At 36.1% G+C, this 27235-nt stretch overlaps 1 protein-coding gene across 1 annotated transcript in view; it reads right to left on the bottom strand.

Moving 5' to 3' along the window:
* Positions 1 to 27235, bottom strand: part of KIF16B (kinesin family member 16B) — a 291493-nt gene that overhangs the window by 163725 nt on the left and 100533 nt on the right. The gene's annotated exons all lie outside the window — the stretch shown is intronic.

Below are 27235 nucleotides of genomic sequence, written 5' to 3'. Positions count from 1 at the left end.
ACACACACATACACACACACACACACACACACACACACACACACACACACACGAATCAAGGGCAGGTATTCAGAAAAGTTCAGAGCAATTGGGCAGGTAATTTAATGAGCACTGCATGTAATATGTTAGAAAATAAACAAATAAAATACAAAGACTTATTCTTTAACACTACTTTCCATTTCATTGTCCTAGTCACTCTTTAAAATACTTTTGCTTTTGTTTTTGTTTTTGAGTCACACCCAGCAGCGCTCAGGCATTACTCCTGGCTCTCTGCTCAGAAGTCGCTCTAGCAGGCTTGGGGGACAAGATGGGATGCTCGAATTTGAACCCGGGGTTCCTCCTGTGTTCAAGGCAAAAACCCTACTGCACTTTAAAGAACTTACAGTGGGCAATTTGATGAAAAATGTTTTTACATCCGCATGTGACCATTGTCCTTAGAGGCAACCGCCTCTCCTTGAAGTATTTGGTGAAAATAATAAGCCTATCAGTGAGGGAAGGTCTGAAGCCAGAGCTGCCTATATTCCCAAAATCCCCTGACTAATGGGAGAGATGAGGCAGGAAAAGGAGGTAGCAGTCTTCTACTGAAACAATCTTTTGCCTGTGCTTCAGTTAAACTGAAGAAACAACCAGAAGAGCTTGAAGTCTACTTTGTAAAAAGGTAAACTGAGAAGCTTAGAAGAATCCTTAAGAGCAATTCCATTATGGTTTTAATGAGACTAAGGTCAAACCTAAGGAGGCTCTGATTAAATAGCCCTGTGGTGGTTATCGAAATGGCAGATCAGGGTTAGTTGGTACTTTCATTAATCTAATAAACCAGCTGTCTGGCTTCAAAAACACTTTCTGTTTTCTTCTTTTTTTTTTTCCCTTAAAAGTCATTGCATGCCTGGAGGCTACAAGTGAATTGGGTGGTGTGTGCTCCAACACCATCCTGATTCCATTAACACTTGCCTACAGGAACTTGTAAAGTCTGCATCCTCTTGTGCCTCATGGTAATGTCATCAATTTGTGCTTCATTAACAAAATTAAAATATAGAAATGAGAAATAGCAGAATCTATCAAATTTAAACAATTCCTCCAAATAGCTATTTCCTTAATTTAAAATTTTTGTTTGTTAGTTTTAATATTTAACAGCCAGACAGGATATCTAAAATATCTTGAATGCTAACTGCTAAACAGGGTTGATCACATCACTCAATCACATTATTTAAAACCTTGTATTGTGTCAATTTTTGATTAAAACATTGGTAAGCACAGGACAGGATGAACAAGTGTTGCTCTATACAAAATGCAGCAAACTAAAGAAATTACTATACTTTAAAAACAAAAACACTAAATTAAATATACCTCTTTTCTTTGACTCTACTTCCATATTAATTCTTGAGGGGAAAAAATTCCTTTACTTTTTTCAACCCAGGCCTCCTTGTCCTGGTATAGGCTAACACTCAAATCTGAAATGAATGTTACTTTTATGTTAACAGAGCTCTTTAAATCCTTCAAACCACAAGTTATACTTGAAAACAGGAACAAAGAAAAAGAAAATTGTTGAGGAAATAGTACAATACATGTGTTTAGGGATTTATCTGATTTACTCTATATGGAGTCCACTTAGAATGTTGTTTCACATTTTTGTTTTTGTGTTTTGAATAATTTACTTTAACACAAAAATTTTGTCTTCATTCAATTATAGAAAGAAAATTGGTTAAGTAACAAATTTCATAGTCTCACTACAGTGAAAACTAGTGTACCTTTTTAAAAATTATCTTATTGAATTGAGATCAGACTTCACGGAAGTGGAGGGATCTGAGGAATCATTAGAAAAAGAAATGTGTGGAAAAGAAAGCTAAAATGAGAAAAGTCCATTAAAAATGCCCATCCAGCCTTCAAAGTTCTAATACAAAAATCCTGACTTAACAATGGTAACTGGAGCTGTTCTCCTTTATTCACCTGCACTGGAATGCTAAAGAAACACAAAAACAAATACAAACTAATACTCTAGAATTCAAACATACTGATGGTCATAGTCCAGATTCTGAGAAATGTGTATCATGGAATCATGAACATAATAATATCTGGGAAAAGGCAAGGTGACACAGACAGATTTTCAACACTGCCTTTCCAACAATATTCTTCACTTCCCCACACCCAATGTTCTTCCTTTATGGTAATTTTTTAAATAAATAAATTCTTATACAAAAATACCCTCTGTACTCCTACTATCCTCATAGCACTATTTATAATAGCCAGAATCTGGAAGCAAACCAGGTGCCCAACTACAGACGAGTGGTTAAAGAGAGCGTGAGACATCTACATAGAGAAATACTATGCAGCTGTTAGGAAAAATTAAGTTTGCTTATACATAGATAGACATGGAGTGAAATGAGTCAGAGGGAGAGGGATGTACACAGAATAATCTCACTCATCTATGGGATATAAGAAAATTAAAAGACAATATGGTAATTATATCCAGAGACAATAGAGATGAGGGCAAGGAGGACCAGTCCATGGTAGGAAGCTTGCCACAAAGAGGATTAGAGCAGTTAGGGGAGAGAAGGGTCCACTACAACAATGATAGTTGGAACTGATCACTCTGGGTGCTGAAAGAGGATAAAATGGCATACATGGCACCCCTTCATCAACAATAGTGCAAACCATAATGTCAAAAAGGAAAGACAGAGAGAAGCAAAATGTCTGCCCCAAAGAGGTGGGTTTGGGGTAGTAGGAGGTAAATGGGGGCATTTGTGGTGGGAAATTACACTGGTGAAGGGTGGTCTATAGTCTATGACTGAAACCCAACTATAAACAATTCTTTAATCATGATGCTTAAATAAAGTACTTATATTTAAAAAAAATTAAAAATTAGCTAAAAAGTTCAATTCAAACAAATGACAAAATCAAACAAACAAAACAGTGCCGTGATTACTTCTGGGTAGTTCAAAATTTTTTCTTCTCCCTTTTATGCTTCATATTATGCAATTGCCTTCACAAAACATTTACTATTTTTACATTTAAAAAAGCATTATTTAAAGGGGGCTCATATAGCACTCTGTGTTATAATCATCTAGGATTCTGATCACTTACAGGACATTTTTCCTTATGTGCTTGGTAGCCTCTTCTGTACCATTTCAATCTGTCTTCAAGGACATATATGTGAAACTAATTGAATTCACATGTCTCAAAGTTTTTACAATTTTCCCAGAGCATATAGTAATAAGAATGAAGTTTACATTTGATCTAATTACATAGGACAAACCTTGTAGCCTCAAAGATATAATCTCAAATTTGAAAATAATTTTATTGAATTACTATGAGATAGTTACAAAGTAGTTCATGATGGAGTTTCAGTTATACAATGTCCAGTACCCTTCATTTGTGCATTCAAGTCCCCAGTTTCCTTCCCGTCCTCTCCCCAACCTCATTTCTGAAGTAGCCTAGACAATTTCATCCTACCATTCCAAATCCATTCCCCTCATTGATAATATTGTCACATTAATGGTCATAAATATCCAGGAAGAAAAAGACAAGGCACCATTCACAAATGTCACTTAACAGCCAGAGTGGAAGGACTAAGACATTGTTCACTATGCCTTGACACCTGACAGGCAAAAAGAAAGAAGGAAATGTCCTTAAAAATTCATTTCTCACCTGACCCATTCCATAAGTGTCAGGTCCCCAACTATAACCTATGAATAGATTTCTAAAGTTTGTCTATAAGTGGACATGAGTTTGTATGTGGTGGATTCCACTATGTTTACTTATCCATATTGTAATGTATGTGGTGGATTCCACTATGTTTACTTATCCATATTGTAAACAAGCCATGTATATATTGTATACAGCCCCTCCCCTCCTCCCTTCTCTTCAGAACTTTATGTATCATCTTACACTCTCAATCCTGACCTGCTATACCTCCCAGTTTAAGTTTCTGCATCCTCAGTTCTTAATTCATTAGGAACTGAGACCGATCCTCTGCCCCAACAAGCCACTATCCTCTCACCCAGTAATTACCCAGTAAGCTGTAAACACCATACCTGCTGATTCATCCAATGCAGACCTTTTTTCTCACAAACACACTCCCCCACCCCAACATAGATTGGAACATGCTACCAGAATCAGCTCCAGAAGGTCCCCCAAATACCTGAACCTGTACTGCTGCAGATCATTTCTCAACCTCAAGAAGACCATGGTGTGGGATGAAAATATGCCCTGGATCTCATCCACCCCAAGATTGTCTCAAAAGACTAATGGTATGTTTGATTCCTAAACAGCCATTTAGTGTTTCTATTCCCATCTTAGAGTTTCTATTCCCATATGCAAAGGGTGCCTCCTCCATCAATTTGTTTTTCTTTTTCTCTTTTAATTCTTACTTATTTTATTTTTCTTTATTTGTTCTGGTTCTGCTTAACATGAAATTCTGGAAGAAAAGTCTATCCTGGGATAAAATAGCTCAGGCCAAAACCTGGACATTTCTACCTCTTAATGCACCAACAATATAATATGGCATAGTTCCTTTTTGCATAGGCATACTAAAATGGGGAAATTTTTGTATAGAAATAAGCTCTACTAGGGAAAAAACTCATACATTTTATAATACAGGGGCACCTAAAACTCTGAACATTTGTCATATGGGGACTCGACTTAGACTGCATGAGATTAGACATTATCCAACCCCAAATCCTTAGAACTGACACAGTAGTCTGTACCAGCACAGGAAATGAGGGAGTCCCTAATTCCACTCTGGTACCAAACTTGTGCCAGGCAAGGTGCATAGGAAACCCTGATGAGGAAATAGCAACAACTTGATCTAAGGGCAGGTTCCCCAACCTCATTACCTAATGGTGAGATGAAATCAGAAGACACTCCATAAATGACCTGTGCAAAAACCAAGATCACTAGTTATAGAAGACTACTGCAACAACCATGACTGAGCAAAACTGGAACCATAATGAGTCTATCCTAGACTTTGTCCTAGAACCTGTGCAAAAACCAAGATCACTAATTACAGATGGCTGAACTTGACAACCACAACTGAGCAGAACATTTCCTGGCTCCATAAAAACAAAACAAACAAACAAACAAACAAAAAACACCTTACCACACACCACCTCCCCCTCCTATGGTTTTTTCTTCTTTCTTTCCTTCCTTCCTTCCTTCCTTCCTTCCTTCCTTCCTTCCTTCCTTCCTTCCTTTCTTTCTTCTTTCTTTTTTCTTTCTTTCTTTCTTTCTCTCTCTTTCTTTTTTCTTCCTTCCTTCCTTCCTTTCCTTCCTTCCTTTCCTTCCTTCCTTTCTTTCTTTCTTTCTTTCTTTCTTTTCTTTCTTTCTTCTCTTTTTCTTTCTTTCTTTCTTTCTTTCTTTCTTTTTCTTTCTTTTCTTTCTTTCTTTCTTTCTTTCTTTCTTTCTTTCTTTCTTTCTTTCTTTCTTTCTCTCTCTCTCTCTCTCTTTCTTTCTTTTCTCTCTCTCTTTCTTTTTTCTTCCTTCCTTCCTTCCTTTCTTTCTTTTTCTTTCTTTCTTACTTTTCTTTCTCTTTCTTTTTTAATCTGGTGTGGTTTGGGTTTTTTTGGGGGGGTTCTTTTTCTTTCTTCTTTTAAATTTAAATTCATAGCTTCTACACAGGGGCTCATCCCTGCCATTATTTTTTTTTTCTTTTTCAACAGAACCATAGAACAGAAATCAGCTTGTTCTGCCTCATAAATTGAGAGAGAGAAAAAAAGTAGATGGTACTGGAGCAAGCAGTCTCATGAACATTGAGTGGAAATTAAAAAAAGTTCAGCCTTGAATACCCAACCCAAAGTCAACGACCATGGAATCAAGAGACCCAAACTATAACAAGCTATACACAAAAGGGACTTGTTACACTAGCAGCCCAGGGGGCTAAGGGTGGAGACAGGGGAACCATGAGGGGAACAGGGGCTGAGGGAGGTCAACACTGGTGTTGGGAATTGCCCTAATTCACTGTTACTATATACCTTAAATATAACTGTGAAAGATTTGTAATCCATATTGGTATCAATTAAAAATAAAATACATTTCTCAAACTTTGGATGTGACTGGAAACATAAAAAGTGGCAATCTTCTCTACATGTCAGATCCCTGACATTGCACAGTCGCTTCTCCAGCATTGCTGACTGCTGACTGCTCTGCTAGTGATCCAGGACCACTCCATTGAGAGTAACCCAAACATAAACATTTAATTGGAGACACAGTTCTAAACTGGAAGCTCATGCCACAGGGTTAGAGTCCCTGGAAATGGCCCCTAGACCATGGAGCAACTGCTGGGGAAGTGTAGTAAATAAAAATAAGGCCCACTGAGCTTTACTTGCAACAAGCAACAACTTCTAACAGGGAAAGCGGAAATCCCTAGCCTAGCATAAAAAATACAAATAGGGGCCAGAGAGATAGCACAGCGGCATTTTCCTTGCAAGCAGTCAATCCAGGACCTAAGGTGGTTGGTTCAAATCCCGGTGTCCCATCTGGTCCTCCAAGCCTGCCAGGAGCTATTTCTGAGCAGATAGCCAGGAGTAACCACTGAGTACCGCCGGGTGTGACCTAAAAACCAAAACAAAAATAACTACAAATAAATGCGGCACAGCTAGTTCATCTCTGGTAAAGAGGACTTGGAATTATTGTATTTTAACAACCTCTTATATAATAGAACCTAATTTAGATCACCAAGGAATTAATCAGATGTTAAAGAAACAAATACCTACCTACACCATGTCCAGGTTGGGTTCATACAACCTGGCATCACAACATACTGAACTTTACAAGTAAATCTAGACCCTAATCTCCAAACTCCAAAGCCCATCAAAGTGTCTTTCAACTTGAAGAAGAAAAATACTTTAAACTTTGTTAACGTCAACAAAATTTCACTAAATAACTTCTCCCAGGTGGAAACTGAATTTTCTTAGAGCATTCTTGGCTTCTTTCCTTTTACGTTTTCCTGCTCTCTCTTTCCCTCCCTCCCTTCCTAACTTTTTCTCCTCTGTCTCCTCTCTCCCCTTCCTTCCTCCCTCCCTCCTTCATCTCCCCTCTTCCACACACCCTCTCTTATCTCTTACTTCTCATCTCTCACACATTCTGCAGCTCACAAGGCTCTTTCTTCTGCTGAAACCCCTAATACTACACATGCATTCTAACTTTTGTACCTTTTAAACAGCATTTTCATTCCAAGCTATCTTCCATCCTGGACAGTGACCTGAAAACAGGAATAGCATCTCTCACAGAGATGTGCTCTGAAGTGGGTTAACAGTGCCTGGTTCAGAGCACATAAAATTAGCAAGCAATGAGGAGTGTTTGGAAACAGAGAAGCTTTATTTCTGGCCCATATTTGAGTGACAAGTGCTTCACCATGAAAGGGCTCAAATGGACCACATTTTAAAGGGAGATTAAATTGCAAAATAATATCAATTTCTTTCTCCCTCTCTCCCTCCCTCCCTCCCTTCCTTCCTTCCTTCCTTCCTTCCTTCCTTCCTTCCTTCCTTCCTTCCTTCCTTCCTTCTTTCCTTCCTTCCTTCCTTCCCATTTCTTTTCTTTCATTAGCCTTTTTTTCCTCTCATGCACCAAATAATGCTGCAATTTACTTTAAGTGACAGTGTGAGAACAGGGTCAGGGCACAGGGCAGCCCAGCTGAACTTCCACTTTCCTACCCATCCGAAGAAAGGTTTAGGTCAGTACAAAAATCCTGCTGTCCAACCTTTGATAAAAAGATACAGAGGTTTTTCTTTCCACATTACACAGGATATAAACTTGTCAGCATATATCCTGCAAACTGCCTTCCAAGCTCCCATAGAAAGAAAAATACAAATGAGAAAGACTGAAATAGAGCAAGTCATTTAGCATCTCATGTGGCTAATGTCTTTAGGAAAAACATTTCTATAATTGTAACTCCCTTATTTGGTCTTCTGATGGGAGCCATTTATAGCAGCAAATGCAAGATGCTGCTAGACTTGAGAGACATAAAAACACATTTCATGAAATAATGAGAATAAAATACGGAGCTCCTCTCACTGCCCCAATAGCTGATGAAGCATACATAACTATACTTCCCTTAGTATTTTCATTTTCACTGATGGAGATTCTTAATAAATCATAACAAAATAATAAAGAGTTCTGTTACATAAATTGAAGGCATCTGTCTTTAGAACACTGTCATTTGCATTAAAATAATTATCAAGAATCAATATTTCTAAGTATATGTTAGTCAAGTTCATTTAACTGCATATCTCACAAACTTGGGAAGGCAGCAATATGAAAGGAAATAGAACTGAGCTCAATACTTAACATTTTGATGATGCTGCCCAGGTACATACAATCCCATTTTATTTTCCTTCCCACTGAGTCTGCACTCAAGTAGTCAACTATCCTCAACCAACCACAGATGGAGATAAGTTGAAATCATAGATGTTGAATCACGGAAGTATAAAATGACAAAAAAATTATATGCAAGTGAGGAGAGGAGCTAACAGTTATTCGTGGGCTCACTGTAATTATTAAATAAAGACTGAAGATGTTCTTAAAGTCTCCTATTCACATTAACCAGTCCTAATGCTGATTACATACTAAAAGAAGAGAAAGCATTCCTATACTCATCTGTATAAAAGGTTAGAGAGAAAATGTCTTCCTCAGATTCTGAAGTTCAGTTGGTATTTTAAAATGCTACCAATTTTTAAAAGCATATAAATAATCTATCCATATTATGGGTAAAGCATGTGACTTGCCAACCCTTGAATCTTCCTCTCCTAAGAACCACTAAGAAGCAACTTGAGGTGCTGGAACCACAGTACAATAGGGAGGGTGTTTGTCTTACATAGAGCCAACCAGGGTTTGATCCATCTACAGAACCTTGTATGGTTCCCCAAAACCCACAAAGAGTGATCCCTAATCACAGAGGCAGGAGTAAGCCCTGATTACTTCTGGGTGTGCCACCAACCACCACCAAAAAGAAAGCAACTCGAAGGATCCAAGTCCTATAGTGCCTGTATCAGATAATGAAGTGATGTCACAGGAAATAACAGCTATGAAGGAGAAAGGACACAAGAGGAAATGAGTTGGGAGTAGTAGACAGGAAGTGAAGGTTACTGTTAGAAAAATATCAAAACACCTGCAAAAAAAATATATTCACCTCTAGAAAGTGAGGGACTCAATCATACCAGGATATGCTCTGGGAAGGTCTGAAAATGGTACAGAACAAGAGATACTAAAATAATAATTAAGTAACAGAGACTGGACGGCCAGCAAAACAACACTAGTATTCTCTGCTCACTTACATAATAAGTTTACCAATCCCTGCCCTAACTTATAAATTGGAAGAAATACTAATATGCCTTAAGACATGTACTAGGAAAATCAACTGTCTTTAAAGATGTGTCTTTGGGGCAGCCTATCAAAAAGGCCAAGTTTCTTACCTGGGAAAACAAATCACTGTAACATCAACCCTCAATCCTAGAAAATAATGGAATAATAACTACAAAGAGAATGAATAACTCAAATATACACCTTTTTGAGGACGAGTTTTTCATGACCAATCTTTCCAAGTTTAAGTCCTTCCAAAAGATCTTTATCTTAAGCATAATATATAATGATGATAATTTAGTTCCGAACTATCAGAGTTAACGTTTTATTTTGACAGCACCTTCCATGCAAAGTTATAGGAAAAGTAAATAGATATAAACTCTATTTGAGAATGACTTCCTAAAGTACAGAATAAGTATAGCCCTGAATTAACAATTTGACTTAGTATTTTAACCTACAAATTCACTTTAAAACAAACTGCTTTACAGTCATACATATGTTGTTTATAAGCCAAATACTTAAAGAAGTGGTCAGCAATAGAAAATTCTCGGTGTTTAAACTATATTTGGTACAATATATCTATCCAACAATGATGTAACGCAACTGTAAATGAAAAACAAGAATAATCTCTTAAAGAGAATTAGTATACAAATAAAATAAAATAATAAATAGAAGTTAGAACTGTATTTATTTTTATTTATTAGTATAAAGAACAAAATACATATTCATATCTCCTATCTAAGCATATTCATATAATGCATATTTTTCAAAAGAAAAACCATAAAAGTTGAAAAATAACTATGAGGCCAAGGATGAAAGTAAGCTTTGCATATCTGTTTATGTGAGTCAGATGTGTAAAAACATATAAGCACAATATATATCATATGCACATACATATGCATAAACAAATGTAATAAATGATTTATATATTTAACAAGTGCATGTACAATTAAAATTTAAATTCTAAATATTAAAACCAAAATTAAAGGGACAAATAATAACATTCATCAAAATGAAAACAGAACCAACATAAAAATTAATCACTATTTCAAGTGACTTTATAATAAGCACTCTTACTTCCAATCTTCCTTAATAGAAAGCATTCTGAGAACAAAAAAAATCCACACTTTTTTTTTTTTTTTTTTTTTTTTTTTTTTGGTTTTTGGTTCACACCTGGTGACTCTTAGGGGTTACTCCTGACTATAGGCTTAGAAATCCCTCCTGGCTTACGCTGGGGATAGAACCACGGTCCATCCTAGTTCAACTGTATGCACAGCAAATGCCCCACCACTGTGCCACAGCTCTGGCCCCAAATCCACACATTTATTTTAAACTTCACTCATCAATTTGATTATTAGTTATAAAGTGAGTAATGCTAATAGGAAATAGCTTTCAAATCAATCTAGCATATAATAAAAAATAATTTCAATTGTCTTATAAATTAGGTTCTAAAAGCTGAGGTAAAAGATATAAAATGAAGCAACTAGTTACAAAATCTATATTTATGAAATATATACATATCCTGAGTGCCCTAGTGTTCAAAGATTGGTCTTTATTGCTGTTCTTTATTAATGTAAACCAGAATTACCTAGAGAAATGGCTTTTTTCCAGTCTCTAACAGATTTAATCTTACTGTAGCAGAAACTAGGAAAACTTTCAAAGATCCATACTGGGTTTTTTTTTGTGTTTTGTTTTGGTTTGGTTTTTGGTTTTTGGGTCACACCCGGCAGCGGTCAGGGGTTACTCCTGGTTCTACGCTCAGAAATTGCTCCTGGCAGGCTTGGGGGACCATATGGGATGCTGGGATTCAAACCACTGTCCTTCTGCATGCAAGGCAAACGCTTTACCTCCGTGCTATCTTTCCAGCCAGCAGATCCATACTTTTTTTTTTATAGAGACAGAGATTGAAACTAAACTCTGAACAAAGTTGTGAGTACATTATTTAAAAACAACAACGACCTTATGATAGTTCCTAAAACACATCAAATACAGAATATTCCTTGTTTGGAAATAAACAAAAGAACAAAAATTAAAAAATAAAAAGACCCTTCAAAGCTATCATTTGAACTAATTTATGAAACTAACACAGTATTTTAAAAATCAAACAATTCAGGGACCAGAGAGAAGATATAGGGCCTTTCAATCAGATGTGGCCCACACAAAGCAAAGCAAGTAATTTATATAGAAAAAAAAATATATATATATACATCTATGTACCAGTGACAAATAGTCAGAAAACTGTATGTTGCTAGAGCACATGCCTGACACGCACCAGAAGTTGTTCAATTTCTGGCATCAAGTTGTCCCCTAGGTATCCCCAGACTGTGGAACTGTAGGAGCCAAGTAGCATCTAACCAGTGGGCCCTTACATTGACTACCCATTGACAAAGAAATACTGGTAAAGCTCCCAGACCTCCTAAGCAACACTATGAGGGGAACTGCCTCACTACTACCTACTCCTAATTAAATCATTAAAAGTATAAAAATAAGCATTCAGATTTTTAAGTATCTAAGGAGATTCTGGTAAAAAAAAAAAACATAAAAACTAGTTTTTTAGAAAAAAAATTAAATGCCAGCAAGTAAATGAAGGGATGACAAAATGCAAAAGTCTTAATTTTGTAGCTTCTAAGGAAATCGCTGATTCTGGCAGGAATTAGCTATTATTGTCAGAATGGCTTGTGGCAACTAAAGTGGCAATATACCCTCTTATTACTTCTACTTCAACACCCAAAAAGTCTGCATACAATAAAGACAAAAGTTTTGTCCCTACAAAACTGAACAAAAAAAGGGGGAAATAGCAAGCAGAATAAAGAACAGGCTATAAATATGCCTGCCATAAAATTCTACATATACTTTATTTTAGGTCACATTTCTAACCATAGTTACATTTACCAATACAAAAATGAAACTTTAAACTACCTTATCTATGGATTGTTTGAGATATAAATAAAATCTTCAGTGCAATGCTTGGTCCCCTCCACATGCCAGATGCCAAAAGAATCCCCCTCATGGAACCTTCCCAGCTCCTCAGATTATCCATAGTACCCTGCTTTCTAATACTTGTGTGGGGTTGAATTTGTCTTTATTGGGGGTACAGGGTGTCACCCAAGTGTCCTTTTAGTCATCCTGAGATTGTTTTTGTGATTTTTTTTCTTTTTATTGGCACTGCCACTGCTCTTACTGCTGCAACTAGCTTCTTCGGGGCTACTGAATGGCTCCTCCTTGAGGGAGAATTTCCGCTTCTTCTTGGAAACCTAGTTTTTGGCTTCTTCCGGATCACTAGCTAGTGACCTCTTCCTCTTGGGAAGACTTACAGTGACAGCAGTCTCTTCAAGATCATCATTATTAATTTGCTCTTGCTTTGAAAATGCTTTTTTTCTTCTTGGGTTTGTAGATAGAGTGTTCTTCATCCATCCTGTTCTCTTGAGGCACCACCTGATTCTTTTTCTTTTTGTTCTTTTTGGGCCTTTCACTTGGCTCCTCACACTCCACAGGACCAGTGGTCTCAGGGGTGCTGTTTTCTAAAGAGGCAAGGGCCACTGCAGCCAACCATTTCTTTCCCTTCTTCAAATGTTTGTTTTCTTCCTTCTCCAGCTTCCTGGCAATCTCGCAGCTGCTTCTTCAGCCTCAACCGTTGCCTCCTTCATGACAACCAGATTCTTCCATGGAGTAACTCTGTCTCATAGACGGATAGCCGCTCCTCAACTTGATCTTGAAGTTCCTCAACAAACACACTCGTGGGCACCTCTCTAACGCATTTCTTAAAATGTTCTTCCAACATATACTCATGATCCTAAAGTTTAGGATTGTCAAAGCAATTCAACTGGTAGCTACTATGAAGCCCAAATACATAAATCTAAAGGTCTAGCCTATTCTAGAAAAACTTTCTGTGTATGTAGAATCCAATTTACTATATATAACTCTTATAAACAAACAGCAAAATTATATTCCCCACAGAAGAACCAATTTGAAATACATGGCTCTCCCCTGCTTAAATTTTCAAATTCAAACTGACATGAATGTCTTTGCAGAGATTGTTTCTTCTTTTGTGCAAAAAAATAAACAGAAAAGATTGTTCATGATCTTGCAAAACTCTCACCTTCTTTCTTATTCCAATTAAAGCCAAGAATGCACATACACAGACTATGAGTACCCTTGGGTCCAAAACATATATACTTTGTTTCTTGAAATAATCTATTTCTGAGTCCAGAGTGGTACTACAGCCAAGATGGGTTCAATCTCTGGTACCTATGATCAGTTAAGCCCTGCCACAAGTGTAATCCTTGGGCATAGCCAGGTATGACCTTGAAACAAACAAAAAAAAATCAATCTTTGAGAAAAGGATGAGACCCTCTGAGCTTTAGAGTAACAGACAGAAAAAAAAAAAAAAAAAAGAGGCACTGGTCAAGGTAACAGCTAAAATCATAAAACCAGTAAGGAGAGAACCTAGAATTAGACCATAGGTAACCTGATTTTCAAGACCCGGATTTTAAGAACTAACCACTACTAACTGTGAATAACACCTCTGCCATCAATAACACTTCAATAAAAGGAATCCCATCCCTGTGAGCTGGGCTGGGAAAAATACAGAGACAGACCTAAAGTCATTTATCACTTTTTTTTTTATTTTTGGGTAACACCTGGCAATGCTCAGGGGTTACTCTTGGCTCTATGTTCAAAAATGGCTCCTGGCAGGCTTGGGGGACAATATAGGATGTCAGGATTCAAACCACCGTCCTTCTGCATGCAAGGCAAATGCCCTACCTCCATGCTATCTCTCCGGCCCACATTTACCATTTTTAAGTCAACTGTTGAATGTTGCAGAGAAGACAAGACTTGTGGAACCTTATAAGCACATGACTTAGCATGTAACTTTAGGCTTCAATGATAAAACTATTTCTAAAGTCCTGAACAGAAAGAAGATTCCATTCATGTATAAAATCATGCAAAAGCAGCATAAATGAGGGTATTCTGCTCCCTCCAGATATTCTTATTTACAACAAGTCCAAACAAGGCACATAAAATTGAGTCCTATGTTAGAATACCAACACATTCTTATTGACAAGATTAATTAAAAAACCCTTGACACTGACACATATGCTGGGAGACCTTTGGTCAAATTTTACTTTAAGACATACTGTATCAAGAGTTTTTCTTTTGAGTGTGGAAACAATTTGGCAAATTGTGCCAGCAACCAAATATTTCTAAAAACAACAAAGGACAAACTACATATTCTCAAAAGAACAAACACATGCAATCCTACAAAATTTGAGCTATATCTTGGACCAGAAATCACATTGCTGTTATCTGATAATGAATTTTCAATGCTTTTCTTTACTGTCCCAAGAGATTAAAAAAAAAAAAAAAAAGGAACCTTCACCAAAAATAAAGCAAGCTGGGAGATCCTGGTGCTACCCTTAACACCCCTAGCCTTTTACCTGCCTCCCGTGAAAAGCTTGGCCGTGTTTTGCAATTCAACATAGAACAACTCAGCAGATTGATCAGTGAATGCTGCCAAGGTTCTTCTAAGTAGTAAGCAAAGAGGATGAGGTAGAAAGCCTTGAAAGGGCTTCTTCACATGAAATTTTTCATTTTGTTTAATTGGTTTTGGTTTTTGGATGACACCTGCTGTGCTCAGGATATATTTCTGGCTCTGTGCTCGGGAATCACTCCTGGAGGTGCTCAAGGAACCATAGAGGGTACCAGAAATAAAACCCAAGTCAACTGTATGTCAGAAAAAGGAGACCTATCCTTATCTCTCTGTCTCTCTCTCTTTCTCTCTCTCTTCTGTCTCTCTTTCTTACTCTTTTCTCTCTCCTCCTTCCCTCTCTCTCTTTCTCTTTCTCTCTCCATGCACCCCTAATCACATGGAATTTGCAAACTCCCAAATACAGGTACTTACTTAAAGAGATTGAGTAATGTCCTCCTCCTCCTCCTAGCCATATATACATATATATGGTCCAATTAAGGACCATTTCACTATTCAGTTAAATACCAATTAAGGGCAAATCACTGTTTAGCTAAGCTACAATCATTGCTTCAAGATCACAGCAAACAAATGGACAAAAATCAAGTTATTATTTTGGAGAAAAAAAAAGAGAAAAGTATAGAAAAAGCTAAGTTAGGGGCTCACAAAAAAAGAAGAGGCAACTTCAGAATCACTGCTTCAAAACAGCCTCTCTTCACCCCAGAAGAGAGGCTAGGGTGAAGAGAATTGGTTTTGTTGTTGTTGTTGTTGTTGTTGTTGTTATTATTTGTTTGTTTTGTTTTAGGGGAAGCTTCTGAGGCCTTTTCTACTTTACTTTCTCAAGAAATCTATTAAGGATTCTGCCACAATCCAGATAAAAAGAGTAGAGTTTTGCTGTGAGCAAACTTGACTACCGAAATCCAGCTGTTGTGAGAGAAATTCTCAAAGGCATTCAGGGCTGCAGAAGATGAATATCAATTAAAGAAAATGACAGATGCTGCATAAACAACTGACCAAATGAGCACGTCTGGCAAAGAAAATAAAGATGACAGAGAATGAATATGGCTGTTCTATAAAAAGAGAGAGAGAGAACAGGAAACTAGAAATGATCTCATCTTCCCCCAGTTTTCACTTTCCTATCAATTTCTTGTTTCTGTCACCTAGGCAATTGTTCACCCATAGATGGACATGAAAATAAAAGCAACTATTAAGAAATCAAATTATATTCTAAGAGTTAAGAGTTAAAAAACAAAGTTGCTGCTGAGATTCACATCCCAACAGCATTTCTAATGTCCATTTCTGATGAATTACCTGTTGTCTTCGTATAACATATGCTGATTTTCTTTCCAAAAGATCTGCTTTATAAATAAATATAACTTAATAACCTAAAAATGATATGTAATTGTCTTAAGCAAAACCTTAACAAAATGCCCAGTACTGGCTAAAATTATATTCAGAAAATGGTTTCCTTTCAAGTAGAATAAAAAGTAAAATGAGAAAAAAGGCAGAGAAGGAAGAAGAGGGAAAATAAGGAGAGTCATGTACAACATGAGCATGTGCATATTTGTGTGTATGTACCCACATACACACACTCATCCACCTAATCATAACACTCCACACTAATAACTGTGCAGGAAAGTCAAAGAGATTAATGAGATAGTTTCTGGAAAGTCTTATGAATTTCTCAGAGAAAAAATATATATAAATGGAACTAATATAATTTTCTTATTATTATAAAAGGTATTTTAAATCACTTCTAGAAAAAACAGAATGCAATATCCAATCTGCTGTATTTTAGCAAGTAAAATTAATCAAAACAGAAGTCTTCTTGGAACGCACATTAAGCAAATACCAATTCCTGTATGCCAACACTCATGCTTACAGAGCATCGTATTTTAACAAATGCTCAAAGTCATAATTTCTTGCCAAACTAATTTCAGATTAATATAACTGCAGGCAGCAATATTTCTTTTTTTACTTTTGAGACTTGTTTTAACACAGGACAATCATGTACATATAATTGTTGACTGCCCTGTATAAAATATAAAAGAGCAAAATTGGCCTTGGCCTTGCGTAACTTCGAAATATGGGAGGATGACATAAATATATATACATAATATATATACATATATAATAACTATTCATTGCTATCTTACTCAACAAATATTGTGCTACCTACTTAAAACCAAAGTTGTGCTATCTTAATCAACCAATAGATACATCTATATCACTATAAGGATACAGATACAGATGATATACATCTATAGATACAGATGTAGAAATTCAAGCCCAAGGGCTGGAGAGATAGCATGGAGGTTAAGGTGTTTGTCTTGCATGCAGAAGGATGGCGGTTCAAATCCCGGCATCCCATGTGGTCCCCCAAGCCTGCCAGGAGTGATTTCTGAGCATAAAGCCAGGAATAACCCCTGAGCACTGCCGGGTATGACCCAAAAAACAAACAACAACAACAGCAACAAAAAAAGAAATTTGAACTCATTTTCTGAAAAGAAGTAAATTTAAGAACTGTGTTATTAAAAAGAACACTATGTCCACTATGTGGACAGTTTCTTGAATAAAGTACATTATCCCTGAAACTTGAAGTCATCACCTTAACTTCAAATGATTCAAGTCTGTCAGGCCTCACAGTATACCTCAGAATCTCTGAGGGAGGCATGGAGGCTGCTTTCATTCTAATCCAAGAAGGCATCAAAGGATTGAATTTGTTTCAGTGTCTCCATATCTTTTAAAAACAACAAGTTATCATTTATTCTTGCTACTTGGGCCTATTCTTCACCCACTCCTATTCCTGCTTGCATATTTGTTCTCTGACAGGCTGAAAAGTTTATAGGTCTTAAAGTATATGTACAGAAACATCTCTCACAGAATTTTTTTAGATATTTCAAATATTTCCCATACTGTCTTTGACTTTTAATTTACCTCCCAAGAGTCTGTCTTATTACTCAGAAACACCCAATTGAAAAGATTAGGATACAAAGAAATATTGAGGAAATAAAAAGTATGAAGGGAAGGTATATTTGTACAATAGAAAATTATGGTTGTTTTATTATAAACCATATACAACTTATTCATAACTTCATGGCATGTGTTTTTAAGCAACAGAGAAAGTGCACACACACACAATTAAATGCAGGTTAGCCTCAAATAAAAATTAAAAAATGAAAGCCGGAGAAATAGCATGGAGGTAGGGCATTTGCTTTGCATACAAAAGGGTGGTGGTTCAAATCCCAGCATCCCATATGCTCCCCTGAGCCTGCCAGGAGCGACTTTTGAGCATAGAGCCAGGACTAACCCCTGAGCGCTGCCAGGTGTGACCCAAAAACAAAAATAAAGCAAAAAACAAAAAAACTTAAAAAAATTAACAAAGAATCCCGCTCAAGTATAGAATTTGGGAGAAAAAAGTTCAGCATAATTTTAAAAATAAACAAAGAATGGCACAGTCCTATAAAGCAACTTACAGGTATGTTATATGCAAAACCTGTCCAATAGATAATTCAAAGTGGAAAAACATGGGATAATTTATGGACAAATACCATGGTGGAAATAAATGAAGATCAGAAAAAACACTGAGTTTAATATAAATATGGCCTAGAGATGAAAGCATGGAAGAGATAAGGCACATATAATAAATAAGTAATTTAAAATTAAAATATCCAAATAGCTCAAGGAAAATTTTAAAATGTTTTAAATATCTACTGAGTTAAAGAAGAACTTAAAATCATGAATTTTATGAAAAAAGACAATACAAATATATATATATTATAAATCAAAATCTATAGGTTGCTGTCAAATGTATTCTCAAAGGAAAATTCATAGTCTTACTTCACTTTATATAAATTCATAAAGACAACTTTTAAATATAAGATAAAATAATATGTTGAAAACAAGTAAACCAAAGAATACACAAGAATACAAAATTAAAACAAATAAAAAAAGAAATACAAATATAAACACAAAGAATACAAAAACACAAGAATACAAAATTAAAACAAATAAAAAAAGAAATACAAATATTCAAAATTAATAATGAGAAGATATAGAATAAAGCTTAATTATAGCATCTTTTCTTTTGTTTGGTTGAAAGGAGGGTTACTGGGCATACTGGCAATTCTGGGAGGGCAGGCCATGTATAGCATGTAACACCAGGGATCAATCTTAGTGCTTCATACAAGCAAGGCTTCTGATCTTGAGTTAAAATACCAGCCCTAAAGATAGATTTTTTTCTTGTATTCTCTGAGGAGCAATTTCCAATTGGTTTCTTCTATGTCTATAAGTAAAGGATACATAAACTCAGAGCTAGGTAAAGTGTAGGGTGGTTGTATGCAAGTGGCCAACTGGGTTCAAACTCCAGAACTGCATATGGTTCTCCAAGATCCCTAAAAGGAGAGCCAGAAGGAAGCCCTGAGTACTGCCAGGTGTGGCCCCAAAACCAAATATATGGCAGGTCATTTTACCAATCATCATGCACAAGAAGGTTTAATGCATATAATGAAGTACACTGATCACAATAAAATTAAATAACTATAAATTATTATCTATATGTATATATAAATTATATTAAATTCCAGTATTAATCACCAAAACTAGTCACACCCAGCAGCGCTCAGGGGTTACTCCTGGCTCTATACTCAAATATCACTCTTGGCAAGCTCGGGGGACCAGATGGGATGCTGGGATTTGAACCACCATCCTTCTGCATGCAAGGCAAACGCCCTACCTTCATACTACCTCTCCAGCCCCAACTACCACCAATTTAAATTCACATTCAATATCCATTAATTAACAGCAGAGGTCTTTGTTGATAATTACAAATTTCCTAAGGGAATATGAGCCAGCAATTACCAACAGATCACTGTGAAAAATCAATAAAGTTCAGCTAACAGAGTGACCACTAATCATAAAGGGTACTCGCAAGTATTTCCAAGTGCATGCTCTCACAACCTCTAGCTCCATCTATACAAGTGATCTTCTACTTTACAACAGAAAAGCATGTTGTCATCCATCCTAATATTTATGATATACTCCCGGTGCCAAATAAAGAGAAAATTAATATTTGGTTTACACACACACACACACACACACACACACATATGCTTCTTTCATATTCCTGTTAAGTACAAGCCTGGTGATAAAGTCTTGCTATTCTGGAACAGAGTACTTTGAGAGGGAGATTAAACAAAATTGTACATTGAAGATAGCTTCCTTTATTTCAAGGAGAAAAAAAGCAGAGAAAGGCACTGTCTCTCTCCATACAACATTCCTAAAAGTGGAAAATGAAAACGGCACAGATGCTGAGAAAAGGATATTAATATAGTTGTTAGAACTAAAAATTTGAGACAAAACTTTTAAACAAAAAGCTGATTTTTTTCTAATCTGAATCACAAAAATCACAAGGAAAAAAAAGCATGATTTATATTTTCCAACATTAAAAAAGTAACCTTTATTTTTGCATGAATACTGGATACTGAATCCCTGTAGTGCTCAATTCCATTTAAACTTATTCCTAAAATGTTATAATTTTAAAGTGTCACTTATTTAGGGGATTGGGGGCCAAATAGCAGAGCAAATGCCTTGTAGATATGAAACCCTAAATTTGATCCCTGACACCCAATGGCTCCTGAGCATCATCACCATTGCAACCTGCATTTTAGAAGGAGAGAATAAAGTAAAATATTTAAAGAAAAGGAAACAAAGTAACAAAATATTTCCATAAGAGCAAGAAAAAGAAGAGAGCCAAAAAGAACAGCAAAATTGTCTTTATTTTGCCTCTTATGGTTTCAAATTTCCTAACTTTCCTCCTAAAAAGTCAATATTGGACCAGAGGAAAAATAGTATAGTACAACAGACACAGTATTTGCCTTGTACAGGCACAAACTGGGCTCAAACCCACGAAGCAAACATGGGCCCCCAAAACAGGAGCAAACCTAAGACAAGTAAAAGCCCTGGGCACTGCTGGGTATGACCACAAAACCAAACAAAAAAAAACATCAGTATTTAGAATAAATCAAAAGTGCTAATTGGAATATTAAATATGTAAAAAAAAAAATAGGGGCCCCAGAGAGGTGGCGCTAGAGGTAAGATGTCTGATTTGCAAGCACTAGCCAAGGAAGGACCGCGGTTCGATCCCCTGGCGTCCCATATGGTCCCTCCAAGCCAGGGGCAATTTCTGAGCGCTTAGCCAGGAGTAACCCCTGAGCATCAAACGTGTGTGGCCCAAAAAACCAAAAAAAATAAAAATTAAAAAAATTTAAAAAAACATAGTTATATACCAACTTCTGCAAGAGCACACGAATAAAGTAATCTGCAGAATTTTTACATATCAAGTTTGAAGTCTTTACCTTTAAGTCCCCTGCCCAGCCACAGCTCAGCACAAAGGTGAACACACAGCTACCAACCATCTCGTTATTAGCCTGGTATATACTGTTAGTACTTTCAGGCATTTGAATTCATTTGTTTACTCTTTCATGCCTGACCCCAATTGCTCTCTATCATCAGGCAAAATTCACTGGTGTTCAAACCTATATGAAATGCCATTTGCTAAAAGTTAGAGAGTAATTCCTTGCTCTTTGAGGAAGAGTTCAAGCTGAAGTTTGAAGGGATTAAACAAGTAAATTAAGGCCTGTACAAAAAGAGGCCAAGGTTTGAGTTCCTCCTAACATGAATTCTGGGAAAAACATTCCACAAATTATTTAAGTGTGGGATGTGTCATGCGAGTTTCCATTTATTTAAGGATAATTCAGAAAAGAGAAAAACTATTTTTTGTCCATTACAAAAACAGCCTTGAAAGCCTTAATAAATGCTGGAAAGTATATCTAGCTCCTAGAAGAAAGATTACTGAAACATTGAAAGTCTTCAAGTAAATTTATTTACTTGAACATTTATTGTACTGTATTCTCTGACTATAGATATGCCAAAGCAAATCAATTCCATAGAGAGTAGAGGGCAGCACTAGTATTTAACCATAAAGAAATGGAAAGTCAAGATGTACTTTAATATAAAATGCTCTTTATATTATACTCTTTCTATCCATTGCCTTTCATGACATGTGAGGTAATCAGACAAAATCAAGCAATACCTCTTCTCTACCAATAAAGTACTCTACATACTGCTATCTGTGAGCAGCTGCTTCAGGAGCCCTGGATTATTTTTATAAGCATCTTAATATGTGTTATTTTAAAGCATAAGGCTACATCTATACACACATTATCATAAACATGCACACATATGGAAGTCTTTACATGAATTATTTTAGATAGATTGGCAGCTAAAGGTGGAGAAAAAATAGCCTTTAAACAAGAAGATTCTCATATGTGTATAATACTCAATTATATCATGTAAACCAATTATATTACATAACCAAGTTTGACAGAAAGGGCAGATTTTGTTTTTATAAAAAAGGAATAAATTTTAGAGGCTGGAGTGATAGTATAGCAGATAAAGCATTTGCCTTTCATGTACCTGACCCAGGTTCAATCCTAGCTTCCCAAATAGATACATAAATTTTAAGATGCAGAGAAGTATTACTACACTAAGGCATCTGTTCTGTATGTATCTGTGGTAGTCATAACACTAGTTTCAATACACGGAACTACATAAGTTCCACCAAGCAACACCAGAAGTCAACCCTGAACACAGAGCCAGGAAGAGCACCCCAACTGGACATGACTTAAGTGCCCCTCTTGTGCCCCAAAGATTTCTCAGTGGACTTCTCAGTAAATAAAGAACTAGGACTTCCTGTCCTTTTTTCTGTTTGTTTTTTGTGTATATTTATTATTAAATTAAATTAAAATTAAACAATATTTATATTGTTTTTATTTTGGGCCATATCCTGTAGTACTCAGGGGTTATTCCTAGCTCCACACTCAGAAATCACTCTTGGCAGGCTCGGAGAACATATGGGACGCTGAGGATCGAACCTGGGTCAGCTTCATGCAAGGCAAACTCCCTACCAGCTGTGCTATTGCTCCAACCCATATACTTTTCTTTTACTCTTGAAATGTATTAAATATGTAAAAGAGTAAGAATGTAAGAGGAGGACATAGTAAGAGGTGCACTTAACAAGAGTAGCCCTGATTTGTCCTGTCACAAGTCTTCTGCATCTAGCAACCTAGTCCATAATAAGCAAACAAGAATCAGTGTTGAACCACTGATACAATGATTACTTGAATACAATGATTATTTAAACGTAATGGAAAGAATCTTACCATAACACATTTCATACATGCATAACCAGTGCAGCAAATGAAAGGGAAATTTACTTAATTATTTACTAAACTATAAATTACTTTTTTTCTAGACTTACTGAGCAATTATTGACATGCAAATACAGTAAGTGTAAGGTATTCAATGTGACGGTTTAATACCTATATAATGTCAAATTATTACAATAAGATTAGTGTGTACATGTATATGTAATAAAAAATGGTGCTTTACAGAAAACTGGCCAACTTCTCTTGTAGTCACTAAGCAACAATTATATAATCCTCCATATCTCCAGAGAAACTGTATTTATGGTAGTATTGGCAATCATTTCATAAATATACCACTTCAACACCACACCCACCAGCAGTGGGCATACATATAGTACACACATATGTACATTTAGTGTATATGTAGAAAAGGTTTGTGTACATATGGTTAAAAATACATCAACCCATCAATTGAATGACTTGATGGCATACCTCAGAAATCAACCATAATGAAATACAATATACAACAGACAGAAAAAATGAGCTTCAGGTTCTAAGAAATTAACCACATGAATAATTTTTCAGAACGCAACTACCTTACCTCTTATGTTCTAGAAAATAACTTTTCATCATTTATCAGCCAAAAACAAACATAAAACAAAACCAACTTAAATGAATTAAAATATACACAAGGGGTCTGAGAGTTAGCACAGCATGTAGGGAACTTGTCTTGCACAAAGCTGGCCAGGTTTGATCTCCAGCATCCCCTGAGTCAGCCAGGAGAATTCCTGAGTGTAGAGCCAGGAATAACCCAAGTACTGCTGGGTGTGACCCCCCAAATAAAAAACAAACACACAAACAATCACACTTTTGTCTAAGTGATCCATGAAACTCTCTAAATCAGGGGTCTCAAACTCGCGGCTCATGGGCTGTTTGCAGCCCTCCGTAAAACATTTTGTGGCCCTGCCCTAGAGGAATCTTTTTTTGTTTTGTTTTGTTTTGTTTTGTTTTAGTTGTGTGGGTCACACACCCCCAATGTTCAAGGCTTACTACTGACTTTGCACTCAAGGATCACCCCAACTTTGCCTCCTGCGGCCCCCAGGTAAATTGAGTTTGAGACCCCTGCTCTAAATTTTCTTAAGTTATGATCTACACAATTTAAAAACAAAAAGGAAAAGTTGGAATTGGAGCCAGGCAAAAATCCTTAGAATAAAGTTAAGTTTGAAGCCAGCAATGCCTACTCTAGAGTCACAGAACATGTGAATATATTAAAAGCTCTTCCCAATTATGACATACAGCTCATGTTTCATTACATTTAAGCCCAGTATTCCTCAAACTTATTTCAAAGAGGGTTTTTTCCCTGCTTCTCAAGAGCACATTAACTCTGGAAGAGTAAATAGTCTGCCAACGGTTCCTGAGTCTTGATTATAAGTCAGTCACAGAAGGACTGAAACTAGAATCTCGGGAGGATACATATTGCAAATTGTATATAAATATTGACTTTCTGTATAAAAAAAAAAGCAAAACATTTTACAGAATCTAGAGAATACATTTTGGGAAATGCTGGCATACTGAAAGGGCACTAGACTGGGAATCAAAGAATGATTCTGGGACACTGAGTCCCAACAAACTCCTGAAGACCACTCAGTAAGGAAACACCATCAGGTCTCAGACACTCCCAACTATAAATTGAAAAGGTTGAATAATAGAGCTCTAAGGCACCATTCATCCTGAATATTCTATGTCATTAATCCAATGTGAGAGAAATGAATAGGAAATTTCAATATACTGCTTAGACACTTCAAAAGACACACTGATGGCTCAGATAATGAACTAAACTGGAAAAAAATGTCTTCAGAATATATGTTCAGAATTTCAATTAGCTGAGTATTTTTCCTAAGTCAAAAATGAACCAGTAAGGGCTGTGAAGAGAAAATAAAGCCCACCATGATCTGACCTGTGTTCTCCAATCTTGGTACCTCCAATCTACCTCCTACTGGTTTCAGGTTTACTCAGTTTCCTAGAAAGTCCTAATTCACCAAGACAATGGATTCTTCTGAGCTCAGGTCATCTCAAAACGAGTATTACTGATTCAAGACTACACATTAACCCAGTTCTATGTTCTTGGAGTGAACAAACTCCTCTGAATGCTGAATGCTCCCTGATATCTTTACTACCATTTTTCAGAAGATTAACTGTCGGATTACACTTTATTTTACCAAAAACAAATATCACCCCTATTTTCTTTGTATGTTTCAACAAAAAAAATGTTCTTAGCTGCTTGATGACTTGCTAGTTATGTGACAAGTGTCTTATATACTCCAGTCTCTGTTTCCTATTCCACATGAAAAGATTGTTCTAAGAATCCGATGATCTGTCATCTATAAAATGCCCACTGCAGTCCCTAGCATAGAGCTGGCATCGACAGCCTCTCCATCCCTTTTTTCACATGAACAAAAGAACAATTCAATTATATTATCAATGACAATAACTCCAAGCTGATAAAAAAAAATTCCCTAATCTTTCTTTCTAGCAGAGATCTCTATGACATAGCTCTGCAATGACACTTAAGTCAACAGTGATTAAAAGAGGTGCAACTCAACTAGCAAAGGCCCTTTACCTCTTTGCTCCTCTTGACTAAATCTCAGATCTAATTAAGTGGTTGCAAAAATATGATATTAAAACTATTAAATCAGGGAGATAGTCAAAAGAGTTGGGATACTTGGTTTGAATGCAGGATGACCTGAATTGAATTTCTGACAGCAAACAGTTTTATACTAGATTTCATCCAGTGGCCCCTGAACATTGCCAATCAAGAAAGATGAAAAAACTGAAGTCCACCGTTGTGAATTAAGACCAAACAGTAACCCGCAGAGCAATAAAAGGAACTCCATGCCAGTGTGGTCCAGAATGCATGTCCTCGGCTATTATTCTTGGCCTTTCTCAGTCACTAACTGTAGCAATACCCTCTCTCTGTTGTTTCTAAGTAAAAAAAAAAAAAAAGTAGTAAATTCATACTGAACATCGATAAAAGTCTGAGATCCACAAACTAGCAGAAACCTCCTAAAAGAACTAAGCCTCTTCTATACCAAGAGTTTAAGTTTCTCTCTTAGAGTAGATCTTGTCAAATGTGTAGCTGGTAGTAGAAAGAGAAGATGAAGAATAGTCTAATTCGCGTAAGAATTTCTATATCAAAAAATCAGGTAAAAAGGGGCATGGTATTACAAGCAGACTCTCTGAAACAACAAATAAAGTAAGTAATAAAGCAAACATTCCAACGAAAAACTACCAAAATGACCATACAAACCTCAGAGTAAGAAATGCCTATTAGCAGTAAAAATTTTAAGGTATTCCCCTCTTCGAAACAACTTAGGATACATTTTTAACATAAGAACATAACTTTCAGAGATGTGGCTATGCCTTTCTTATGCATCCAGAAATAGGTAACCTGGACAAAGTTTTTTCACCAATTGTTGCTGTCTTTTCAAACCACTATATTACCATTAAGATAGTGAGAGACCTTGTTTTTCCCATCTGCAGTGACATCTAGTGTTGAGAACTAAATTATACCCTGTAACACATCTACTGCAACCATCATTTCATAGACTCTATAATGTAAAAAGACTAAAATATAATTAGAATTTCTAGTTATCAGTGTCTTCTAACCAAATTTATATTACCTCATAGAACTAACGTCAAAAAAGATACATTTGTTTGGCTGAAATTAAAAAAAATCACTTTGTTCTCCAATTTGTCTTTGTTTATTTTAAACATAAACATATCTTTATTTACTAACAGCAGAATGGGAGGTTCCATTCCACTGGCATTGAAGGACTTCCTTTTAAATTTAACAAAAAAGCACTCTGGCTTAATATAATAATAAATTCACGCCATTTATTCAAAAGCAACTTTTAGAAATCTCTGAAGGAGAATAATTTAAATGCAGATGAAGCCCATTACAGAATGGTTTGCTGATTTAAGTATGCCACAGCCTAAATCTTGTCTCCAAAATTTTATATATTAAAATTATATTCTGAAAGACGCAAGCTAGTCACATTCTGTTCATCAAAGCAAAGAACCATTTTGATACTTAAAAATTCTTGAATACCATTTTTAAGAGATAAGTAAAATAAAATTAAAGAGTACACTGGATTAGGAGAAAATGGTTATTTTATCTTATTTCTACCTCTAGGGCTCTGAAAATAAGTCATTCCATTTTTATTGACTTTAATTCCACAGTAAAAAAATAATCAACACTTCTGTAATCATGATA

This window comes from Suncus etruscus, chromosome 6 (assembly GCF_024139225.1).
Source record: "Suncus etruscus isolate mSunEtr1 chromosome 6, mSunEtr1.pri.cur, whole genome shotgun sequence".
Classification (NCBI taxonomy): Eukaryota; Metazoa; Chordata; class Mammalia; order Eulipotyphla; family Soricidae; genus Suncus; species Suncus etruscus.
Note: the sequence above shows the minus strand (reverse complement) of the source record. Positions and strands in the feature narration are given on the sequence as shown.